Source organism: Felis catus, chromosome B2 (assembly GCF_018350175.1).
Source record: "Felis catus isolate Fca126 chromosome B2, F.catus_Fca126_mat1.0, whole genome shotgun sequence".
Taxonomy (NCBI): Eukaryota; Metazoa; Chordata; class Mammalia; order Carnivora; family Felidae; genus Felis; species Felis catus.
In genome coordinates, this window is record NC_058372.1 from 51,220,695 (window position 1) to 51,233,163 (window position 12,469).

The window sequence follows — 12,469 nt, forward strand, 5'->3', positions numbered from 1 at the left end:
CAGAGATAGTGTGTGGATGTACAAGCATTAATACAAACTCTCTTTTACAAACCTGCCTCTGGGATGTAGGGCAGTGGTGGATAGGGGAGTGAAATGGCCCTCTTGGAGGCCATGTCAACAATGTCTCTTAAAATCGAGAATCTAGCCCGGCAATAGCAGTTCTGGCATTCTGTTTTAAAAATAGAAATACCAGTGTTTCAAGTTATATACGGAAGGATTTTTATTAATGCATTCTTGTGGTGGTGAAAGAAAACAAATAAAAAAAAAAAAGAAAATGAACAGGGGGAGTAAAAAAGCAATGCCTGTCAGGGAAAATGGTTGAATAAATTATGATGCATACATGCCATGACTGTGGTACAGTGCTTACAAGATGAGGTGGAGATTTATTAATTAGTTGTCATGGAGGGGCTTTCTTGGTACATTGTCTTGTGAGAAAAGAAAGATGCGGATTAGATGGTACAGTATCTCCTTTGTACAGAATAGCAGTAAACTGTGTGACCGTGTGTGTGTGTGTGTGTGTGTGTGTGTGTGTATGTATGTTTATGAGTGATGTGATGAGCATGGAGAAAGGTAGGGAAGGCATGAAGTAAGTCAAAAACACATTCTGAATTGTTGTTTCTTCTTTTTTTTTCTGAATATACTCTCGAATCTTTCCTGGTAGGATAGGCATCGCGGTTGTAGAAGTGTTTTGCCAAATCTACTTCCTTTCACTTCTAGGAAATGGCAGTGGGTACTTAAATCCTCACTTAATCTCCTTGTCATTTCATAAATGTTTTTATCTTTCGAGGTCTGAGTCATCCAGGACAGAGCCCGGAACTCACGTAGGGCAGCAAAATGCTGTGGTGCAGCACATAGGTCTGGGGTTTGATGCCGTGTGTGTGTGTGTGTGTGTGTGTGTGTGTGTGTGTGTGTGTGTGTGTGTGTTGGGGGTGGGGTGGGTACTGACCCAGCAGCAGCAGCACCGTGGGGGACACTGCCTGCGGAGAGGCTGGAGAAGCGGCTGCAGGGACCCACGTGAGGAAGAGTTAGAGGCGGGGCGAAAGCCCTGCAAGATCAGAAAAAAGAATTGCCGAGAAGCTGTGGAAGAGAGAGACCGTTAAGAGTCATACGGTAACCGGGCTGTCTGGCCAGAAACGGGAGTTAAGTGGGAGAATGCTGAGGATTCCTAAGGGAAAGGCAGTTTGGAGAAATGATATTCAGGTCTCTTTTCCGGGTTTACGTCTCAACACATCCTTTTGTTGCCAGTCACGTTTATCTTCTTACCCTTCCTGGGGTTGGGGTTTTAGCCTCTGGCAGGAAGGAGTGGGAGGTAGATGTCATTCAGCAGGGCCTTGAAAAGTACTTGAGGAAACTCCGTCCCTGTGCCCTGTTTACAGACATGCCTAGCTGTTTACTTGAGTGGATATATAGTAAGCTCCAGGGGAAAAGTCTAAATGGATATTGGCAGAATCCTAAGGTTTTTATTCGTGAATTGAGCAGGTACCTTATCTGCTCCTGTATCTGTAAAGGAGTCCAAAATCTCCACTGTGGGAACCAAAGAAATACAAAGTCCAATGGAGGGGTGAAGGCAGTGGGAGCTCTGTCTGCTTGAAGGAATGCATGCCACCGTCTTCTCTGTCTTTGAATCCACCCTAACCACCCCCTTCTGTATAGTCTCGTATTCAATTAAAAATTTCCAGTTCATTTATTTTGCCTGGTTATGTTTTTTGTGGAGATGTTATTTTTCACCAAAACTTTTTGAAATGTGGTATCCCAAATAAAATATACCAGCCAGGGCAAAAAACTGTTACTTCCCTCATTCTGGGCATAATACTTTTTTTTTTTTTTAATTTTCATTTTTGAGAGAGAGAGAGTAGGGGAGGGGCAGAGAGAAAGGGAGACAGAGAATCCCAAGCAGGCTCTGTGCTGACAGCTTTGATGTGGGGCTCGAACTCACAAACTGTGAGATCATGACTTGAGCCAAAATCAAGAGTTGGACGTTCAACTGACTGAGCCACCCAGGTGCCCCTGGGTGTAATACTTTTTATGAACGCAGTCCTAAAGCGTATGGATGCATATGTAACTGTTGGATTGTAACAGTGAGCTTATAGTTTGGTTTAGTTAGTTTGTATACCTTTGGGTATATAACTCTTAGGCTCACACTGAGGCCACCCGCAAGTTTTGTTCATGCATTCTGCTTTTGGGTCAAATCCCCATTATTTATTGTGTGTAGAATTTTAGTTTTCTTGGACCCTGTTGTGACATTTCTCAGGGCTAAATGTAATGTCATTAGATTAGCACCTTAGCTCTTTGATAACTGCCTTTAAAGAGATCCTTTTCCTTCTGAAACTCATACTCGCTAGTTTCAGGAACCCTGAAAATGGAATAAAAGTGTCATCATTTGGAAAGAAGGAAAGAAGGTAGGAGCTGGAGATGGACTTGAGACTTCTGCTGTTAGCTAGTTTTGACCTTGAGCAAATCACTCAGCCTCTTTGAACTTCCATCACCATCCTGTCTCCTTGGTATAAAATGGGCAAATCTTTGTCTCACAAACTTATTATGAGGGTAAGGAGAGTCCATGTGTGTAAAGTATGTAGTGTGGGGTTTTGCACATAGTAGGCACACTAAATTCATTAGGGAAAACACTGACAGTGTGAAGCCCTGGATCATACCCCCATAGTTATTCCAACAGGTAGGTAATGAGCCCACTGGCCAGTTGACTTTGTTCAACCAGTTGTGAATCTTCCCATTTTATCCTTCTGCCCACGACTCTCTATTTTGTTTAGGACAGCGTAAGAGGTGTTATCGCATACCTTGGTGAATTCCAGATGCTCCATTTAAGGACATAGGAAATTATTCATGATGTAATATACAAAAAAGGGGGGTGGGAGGAAGACACTGAAGCGTACACATAGTAAAATCACACTTTGGCAAAAAAAAAAAAAAAAAACAATTTTACAATGAAGTAGATATGACCAGGGGAGAAAAGAACAAGGCAACACACTAGAAAGTCAGCACTATTATTATGTAGAAGGATCTCCTTAAGGATCTCTTGACTTACTTGTTGTTTCTCCTGGTGTCAGAGCTTATTTTCTGTCATCCGTAGACCACTGAAGAACCTGTCACTCGCATCAAGCTTTCTTTGAACAGTTGAAAGCAAAATTATTTTTTTTCCTTAACTTTGTACATATTGTAATATTCAGAGTCCACTATGGAAAATCATTTTGTTAATGTCATTAGATTTAAACATCCTGCAGATTCTTATGTATCTGCCTTAGACCCTGAGAAACTTGCTGGCATCTGCTTTCTTCTCTATAGACAGGGCTGAATTCAACTCTTTGGGCCCTAGCATAGGCACTTTGCCTTCATGGGGCCTCTTCCTCCATAAAATTGTGACTGTGCTAGACAAAATTCAAGCTGGATTTACTGTTATTCATTTTTTTCTTTTGACCTTAAAAGAAATTAAGACATTTTTGGGGCCCCCTCAAAGTGTCCTGGGCCTTCGGCACCGTGCTTCTTATGCCTTAAGGCTGAGTCACCCAGCTCGGAGACTTCGTTGTCGCCCGTCATGGAAAGCTCCCACTGCATTTTGAGGTGCACGTGATTTATGATGGTGGTGCATTTCCATTTTGTATCCTCCTTTTCTCTGAGAATATTGGACCATCTTGATGACTATCTGAGAAGTCATCCCTTGCTTTCTCCTTCTCAATGCATTGTCTCTACTCTTTAGGTTATTTTGCCTTTGGTAGCCTTTCTCTGCTTCTGCGCAGATTGCTTCACTATTAAAGACGGCTGGAAAGGAGGCTTTTTTTTTCAGTTAACTACTCTGGCCCATGTTATCAATGCTGCATTGCAAGATTGACTTTGGATAGATGTCAAGGTTAATGCTTTGCTTTCTAATGGTAGGCTTTTTTGAAAATTAAAAAAAATACATGGTATGAGATCGTTCCTTTTTTTTTCCTTTTTGACTGGAGCCAGTCAGAAGTGTTTAGGCTTTTGTCAATGATTATTTTGAAGTAAACTTGTAAAAGAAATATAATTACTGCACTTGTCATGAATTGAAATACCATTTTCTCTTTGTTCTTACCCTGACTGAATATTTCTAGGTCCTGTAAGAACAGCTCATCCACTGTTTAAGTGTCAGGTGGCCAGTAAGGAGTACAGATCCTTGACAAGAAGAACATAGCAATCGAGGGAGGAAAATTGCAGAGGAGTTGGGGAGGATACAGCAATAGTGAAGGCTCAGATGCCAGAGAGAGACCAAAGAATGTGGTTAAAACTTGCCTGTTGAGTGTTCAAACAGATGAGGAACACTAAAATAAAGGCCCGCAAAAAAACAGAGAAAGCTCATGAATTCAAGTGTACCCTTGGAAAAGAAGAAGTCAGGGCAAAATAAGATGAGGTTTATTCCATCAGTCTTGCTGTAGTCTGGAATGTAGTTGGCATTTCCATTATCCTCGTAAGTGACTTTGAGCGGTGCAAGCATGTCTTGCTAGAGGTTTCCAGGGAGGACAGGTTTCTAGTGCTTGTATGGTTGCTGGGCAGTAGCCAGGTCCTGCTAGACGCATGGACAGCAGAGCAGTTCCTTCACATTCTGACTGTGGTTCACTTCGAATTAATCAGACAAATGGCCTCCTCCCTGTTGCTGGCAAAGTGTTGAAATCTCATTGACTGTAACCAAATTCTCTCGCACTCCATTTTTTTCCATTCTGGGTTCTGATAGTGTGTGCTTCTTCATCATGCAAGGGAAGAATGGCTTCATGGAGAATCCATTCTCTGTGACATATTGTTCTTGCAGACATTTAACCCCCGTGTGTATTCCAGGGAGATGTGAACTCATTCCCATCAGTAAGGAAGGCTGAGCCCAGTTAGGGTGTGAGTCTTTTCATGCACTAGAAGGAGTGTTTGAGCAAACCCTGTTCTGTGATGCATCCTCTGGCTTTTCCAGCTCAGCTGTCACAAATATGAGGAAATAGATTGGATGCTAGGATGCATCTCCCAAGTTCAGACTTTTTAATTTAAAAATAGAATAAGAAGATTCTATTAGCATGTAAAATACTGACAAGAATCAATTAGAATTCCATTTTTAAAAGTTCTTTATAACTTCCAAGGAAGGATGTGAGCCCTTTCATATAGAACTTAGTATACCGCCGTGTGTTTCCTCATGAAAAAGTCAAGTCGATGATGCTGTCTTGCCACCCCCATTTCTTCCTCCTTCCAGTAGGCAAGAAAAGTAGTTATGTTTTTTTGCTACCTGACTTGGTCATTGCTTCCTAATTTTTTTTCTAGTTGTCAAGAGCATGTGACATCATGTTCCAACTTGAATTTGGGTTGCTGTCTTCTGACCCCAGATAACCTGTAGATTGCTTTGCTGCTCCTTGTAAATACTGTACTTGGTGCAAGTAATTATAGGCCAAAGTGCATATCACAGGCTGTTACCTAAGAACCTTGGTACATTTTGAATGGGAGGAGGAGCGTGTGTAGGAAGATTGTGCTTGTAGAATCTTAGGGTCAAGAAGGCACTTTCTAGATCAACCACCCACTGATTCATCTGTTCCCTTCATAAAACCACACAAAGCAGTTTTCTGGCCTGTGCTTGAACAGAGGAGTCACTGTGCTCCCAGAAGACCCTGTCACATTTTGGCTCAATATATAGAGGAACATTTTACTTCCTTTAGTTTCCTGCTCCTGGACCATACCAAGCAAGTGTAATCGTTTGACCGTGTGACAAGCCTGCAGATATTCATAGGCCCTTTGACATTCCCTGCAAATCTTCTCTCCTGACCCACTTTCTGCTCTTCACGGGTTGGGACCAAATCTTATCACTAGGCCTTGCTGTTCTGGTGACTCTGTACTGAGCATGTTCTAGTATCCTGGGAAGTACTCACTTTTGCCTGGCAACCATACGTGGAGAAGGTACGTGAAATTTTCCTTAGACATTTGGTCTGTGTGGTTTGTAGGGAGACTTCCTAATGGCAATAGGTTCCAAATCTTGAATACGTGGTGGGGGAGGAATGCACTTGGGATGTGGAGTGTTACGGGTCTGCACGGAGGAAGAAATCTTTGAAGAGTGAGCAGGTTCTAAAATTTGGCTGCCTTGCCTTAGAAATGTACTTCTATAGGAGCCTGCTAATTTGGGCAGACAGCCAGTCCTGCCAGGCTCAGGAGCCTGGATGCCATGTTTGTCTCAGCCTCTGCTGTTCAGTGAGCTCTTTCTACCGCCACTGTTTTGAAAAGTAATGCTGGGAAATGGCAGACAAGTCATCGGAGTGGAAAATGGGGAGTCTTACAAACATTATAGGTGTGCTTTCTGTCCCTGGAGGTATGGAAACAGGGTAAGGGGCATTCTCCAAAGTTGATGGTGGCTTCGGAAAAAATAATTTTTTTTTAGCCGGTAGCATTGTACTGAGTCAGCATTCAGAAATAGAGTAGCAGTCAGTGAGGAGATGGGAAGACCTTTAGGAAGAGGAAGGGAACTGGGTTCTTTGTCTACAAAATCAGGTCTGGAACCATGCTTCCAGGATTTGGCTGCTCATCAGAATCACCTGGGGGAACTTTCTAAAACAGTGTGCATCAGCCCCACTGCAGGCTCAGAGTCTCTGAGGATGGAGTTCAGGAATCTGATGCTTTTGTGGTAGACTCAGAACTGGTTTGCTGAGTTAAGTGGGGCACAGTAGATGGGCCAGCTTTGGGGACCATAGACTAGATTGTCTTTAAGCTATTCTGAAATTATGATTTTTATAATCTGTTGATCTACTTTCGGTATTTTTATGGTGTGTTTTATTGCCTGTGTTCTTTCACTTTCCTTCTCTCGTTATTGCTGGCTTCTGCCCATTTGAGTAACTTACAGGCTAAGTGTCCTGAAGGATTTTTCAGGCAGAGAACGGGCTTACTCACAGTTCCCTTCCTTCTCCTTGCTCCCTTGTGACGACTGTTCTGTCCATCTGGGGCTGCCCACCCCCACCGACAGGCTGCCCACATGCGTACATGTGTGCTTGCTCAGGCGTGATCTTCGTATCTCATCCCGGTTACACTATCCGTCTCTCTTTTGGACTCCTGATCACCACAGCTGGCCAGTCCGTGTGCCTTGGGAGAGGCCCACTTGGGAAATGCATCTGGATTTAAAGATTTTAAACCTGAAGGGGCCACACCATCTTCCAGCCTAGAGTCTCATTTTGATTTAGGTTTAGGGTGTGGGAGCACGGGTGCTTCCAAGGCAGCCTGAAATGAGAAGGGATGTCCCACCACACCCTGGCTCAAGATTGCAAAAGGAGAGTAAAGAACCGTCAACAATTGCCATGGGTAACATATTAAAAGTTTGTATTTGATAAGGTGCACTGTTCTGAAGGTGCCCATATATACTCATGTTCCCACATTCAAGCCCATGTCATGTTTGACTTGCCCCTGTCAGCAGATTTTTAATTCAGAGCAACTATAGGGCAAATATGTGGGGCAAAGGGGAAATCTTGCTTTATGCACATTTCAAGAGCTGTTCACATTTTTCATCACTTTAATCCAAGGTTTCTCAACTTTAGTTTCTTTATCACCCTCTTGCCCTTCCCTTACCCGGAGCCTCTTTACACATACTTCTTCTTTTTTCTGTTTTAGTTTTTTAATGTTTATTTTTATTTTTGAGAGAGAGAGAGTGAGTGAGCGAGCATGGGGGAGGGGTGGAGAGAGAGGGAGACACAGAATCTGAAGGAGGCTCCAGGCTCTGAGCTGTCAGCACAGAGCCTGCTGCGGGGCTTGAACCCACAAAGTGTGAGATCATGACCTGAGTTGGAGTTAGATGCTTAACTGATTGAGCCACCAGGCGTCCCTAGACCTACTTAAAAAATTTTTTTTAAATGTTGATTTTTGAGAGAGAGAGAGAGAGCGAGAGAACAAGTGGGGGAGAGGCAGAGAAAGAGAGGGAGACACAGAATCTGAAGCAGGCTCCAGGCACTGAGCTGTTGGCACTGAGCTGTCAGCACAGAGCCCGATGTGGGGCTCAAACCCACGAACTGCAGGATCATGACCTGCGCCAAAGTTAGACACTTAACTGACTGAGCCACCCAGGTGCTCCTAGACATACTTTTTCTAATTGCATCTTCCATCATGAAATTTTAATACCACAGATGTATTATGGACCACAAACCATTGTGGTAGCTAAGACTTTGAAAATACCCGGCCATTAATTTTTATCCTCTTGGGGGCCATATCGCCCTTGTAATGAATGCATGGTCTAACCCTGGCCCTATCTTAGGTAAGGTGTACTTTGGTGGTTCTAATATGCATCCAGGATCAAGACCCAGTGGTCAAAGGCAGTGTTACCAAAACTTGCTTGATCAATCAGATCCTTAAGCCCTTCTACATGAATATGATGCATTAACAGGTCTGAGGTGGGACCTAGGAATCCATATGCTTAACAGTTGCCCTAGTAATTCTTAAAATTTGGAGGGTTTGGTTCTCTCCATTTTGACACAAAAGTTGTTTCCTCCCCCCATTTCTTGTCTAGAGCTTGTGGGTGTGGGGCTGGTGTTGCTTACAGAGCATAGGTATGCTCCAAATATCCTGAATTAGAACTTAGAATTCATTTTCATTAAAAAAAAAAACAGCCAAAAATCATGTTAGGTCACTTCACTGGACAACTGCACATTGAATATTTACCATGTGGCAGAACCATGATAAGTGTTCCGAGGGACACAGTGGTGTGTATAATACGGTTTATTAAAACAGAGGCTTATTCATCCAGTGAAGGATGTCTGTACAGAATGCTTTGGAGAGGCAGTTTGAATTTTGCCAAGGTGATTGGGCAAAAGGCTTCCGAGTGGAGCATTTAGGGGTGAGTAAGATGTTGATGACCGGGAAAGGGTGTTGGAAACAGTAAATGCAGGATGCATAGCAAATGATTCACTGGGGATAGAACATGGGGTGTATGGATGGGTCTGTGGGTGTGGGAACTAAACTTGGAACGACCACTGGGGCAATTGTGGGGCAGAAGGTAGACAAGACAGGATGCTGGCCTTGCAGCAAGAGAGGCTGGGTGTGAGGCGTGGCTTCATGTGCCATGTTGCTTTCCAAAGTTCAGTTGGTAATGACTTATTGCTTACTGGGTGGTTCTCTTGGTGGCATGAGATATAAGAAGGGACTTTACAAGCTATCAGGACCTACAAAAATGTTGATGATGGCGTAGACTATGCTCAGGCTAAGGCATCCCTGAATTGAAATGAAGGAGTTTGTCCTTTGTTCTGGAACTAGTGGATAGTCCTTGGAAAGCTTTGAGAAGACATGTTTATACTGGTTAGGGGTTGAGTAGACTTAAAGGCTTACCTGAAGGCTTAATCATGGCCTTTGGAACATGGTGTTTGGAGCATAACCCATTTGAGAGTTGGAGGCTCTCAGTTTAAAGACCAAGGAAAAGACACGTGAGTAATTTGTGTCACCTGCTTTCCTTCCTTCCTTTTTCATAATTAGAATCAGAGACTGTTGGCCCTGGAAGGAAGCCAGAGATCTGGTTGAGTCTCTTTGCCATCTTGCACAGGGCCAGGACTAGAGAAGGCCAGCCACAGGGCAGCACCCTGCGGTTCTGAGCCAGGCAGGTTATCACCCGAGCTGCTGGCTGCCGAGCCATCTCTGATGTGCACAGCCCCTCTCTTGTTTAGGCCTCCAGGCCATCCACTCCCACCCTGTGTCCATTTTGTGTGCAGGTCAGGCCCACCCTAAAGTCTTGACTTGCTTTGCACTAAGTTACTGAGCTTCCCCCAAATCCATACAGCCCTTCCCTGTAAGTTTTCATTCACTTTTTTTGTTTTATTTTGTTTTTCATGATTTGATTATGATTAATGATTTGATTTGATGAAACACTAGTTTTGAATTTACTTGTTGTATTTGGATAGTAGCTTGAGTACTTGGTGGAATGTGGGTTACCGGACTTGCGAGCTAGTTGTGAAGGTCCCTTCTTGAGGCTCTTTAAACTTTTGGTCCCAGCCATCTGTTGATGAATGTGTATAATGTCTTTTTGTTTGTGGTCCTTCTCTGCTTTCGAAAACGAAATAAGTCTTAAAACGTGTCAGCGTGATCCTTGTTCAGCACTGAGCTCCATCCTAACACTATACTCCATAGATAGCAAGATTTGTAATCGGATTTAAATGTCTTACATTTGAAGTCTTAGTAACTTGGGTATCTACGAGGGTGTGCTATGTGGTGGCAAAATAGCAGTTGTAGCTAACATTTATTAAGCTTTTCTCGCATGTCAGGCACTGTTGTAAATGCTTCACCTATGTTCATTCATATAATTATCACTATAGTTCTATGTGAGATAGATGCTGTTATTACCCCCTCTTACAGATGAGGAAACTGAGGCATGGAGAGGTTAAACAACTCGTTTGAGGTCACACAAACAAACAGTAAATTAGGGAATTGGAATTACACACCTTGGATTCCATGGTGCTTCTTTGCCGTACTGTTTACAATAGACAGGTGGACACACCTGTGTAAACTGAGTTCAGGTATGTGAACTCTCTGTGCTCCAGTTTCATTATTTGTGAAATTAAAGTGGTTGCCTGGCTCAGGGTTACAGGATTAAATAAGATTATGTACGTGAAGTCCCTAGACTAGTACCTGGCACATTAGAGGTATTTCTCATTATTTTAGAGCTGCTTTTGTAAAAAGTGAAGTGTTAGAAAGTTTTTGAAATTAGATTTTTCAAATTCTGCTCTTATAATGTAGTGTTTTAATTATAAATTGCTTTACCCCATGTGTAGGAGATCACCTTTCGTAAAAGAAGTCTTTGATGAGTAGTCCGTCTGGATTGCCAAGCTGTGGAAGGTGCTTTCCAAGGGGAAAAGGACGCAGTGGTACCAGGTCAGGGTCAGCCCCCATGGGTGCTGATGACATGGTATAATGAGCCACAGCATGAATAAATGAATTCTACATACCTGGGTAAAAAGCTAGACTCAGCTGGGACTAGGAGGCTGGGGCAGTGGTAGCCTAGAAGTCCGGGACCACAGAAGTACCTGAGAACATTGCCCTGGCAGGATACGGAACATGGTTCATGCCATCTTGTCTGGACACTGGGATCTGTTGCTGATTTCCTGGAAGTCCCAGAACTGGAGCAGTGCTGTTGTCTCACATACTTTATTTTGGAATTCATGTTGCGGAGTATCCTTTATGATTCCTACATTTCCTTTTTCTTGAATGTTCCTCAGATGTTCTTTTTGATTTCATGTCACAGAGATTTCCGACTGTGAGAATCACCCTTGCGGTGATATCCTGAATAAGTACTTAGTATGTAGTCTTTATTCTGAGGAACCAACTGGTCAGCAATACAAGCACACTGCCAGAACTTCTTTGAAGAGCTTTGTCACAGTGAAAGAACCATGTCCTTAGACAGATGCTGTGGTTAGCGAGTGAAGTGGCTCCTTGTGTGGTCCACAGGCCATCATCTAGCATTGCTGTACATTCTTTTTTTTTTTTTTTTAATTTTTTTTTTTTAATGTTTATTTATTTTGCGAGAGAGCGAGTGAGCAGGGGTAGGGACAGAGAGGGAGGGAGGGAGAGAGAGAATCCCTAGCAGGCTGCCAGTGCAGAGTGCGATGCGGGACAAACTCATGAACTGTGAGATCATCACCTGATCCGAAACCAAGAGTCAGACGCTTAACCGACTGAGCCACCCAGGTACCCCTCTTTTTTTTTTTAATTGAGATGTATATTCTTATATTAAATGAGTGCTAAGAATGTCGGTTTGGCCGCTTACCTAATAAGTTGCTGGTAAATAGTAAAAGTAAAATTTAAAGAATGTCAGAAAGAGCAGCTCAAAGATGTAGCCCTGAGAGCTGTGCCTTTCCCTCATCACAAAGAAAGCAGACTTGTTAGACTTCCACATTTAATCAGATGGAACTGCAGACTATGGGAGTTGAACAGACTCTTTTGGACACTAATGGTTTCTCTTGTTCCTTAAACAGTGGGGCAATTCAGAAAGTTTTCAAAATTAGGCCTTGTGTTTGTGGTTCTTCATCTGGGTTAATATTAGAATTTAATATTTAGTTCAGTTTGTGGGGCTAAAATATGGCGATCAGCATGAGCTCTGTTTTGTTTTTGCTTGACTGCGAGTTGCTAGGGAATCTACTCTCAGTTTTTTCCATCTTGCTTCTCACCACTGTTTTGGTCAGCCAGTAGGAAATAGTGTGAATTTAGTATGTGTGAGAAGTTTAAATCAGAGAGAGGACTTATCTTGAAGATGGAAAGCTGCTCTTACAGGAGCTATAAACACTTAGCAATGTAAGCGTATCAGGGGGAGAGACACTTTCATACTAAAATTACTTTATTTTAATCTTAAAATGTGATTTTAGAAAAGTCAAAATGTATGTCGCAGCTCATGTGTATTCAGAATATGTAGAAAATGCTTTGGGGCAAATCAAGCCCTTCCCCCCTGCTAAATTCTGCAGTGATCCTTCTATTTCTAAATGCCGAATATCTGGTTAGGGCCAGCAGTGACTTTTTAGCCTAT

General features: G+C 42.9%; 1 protein-coding gene across 1 annotated transcript in view; it reads left to right on the top strand.

Annotated features, from left to right (window-relative positions):
• LRRC1 (leucine rich repeat containing 1) overlaps positions 1-12,469 on the top strand; it is a 134,224-nt gene that overhangs the window by 25,058 nt on the left and 96,697 nt on the right. The gene's annotated exons all lie outside the window — the stretch shown is intronic.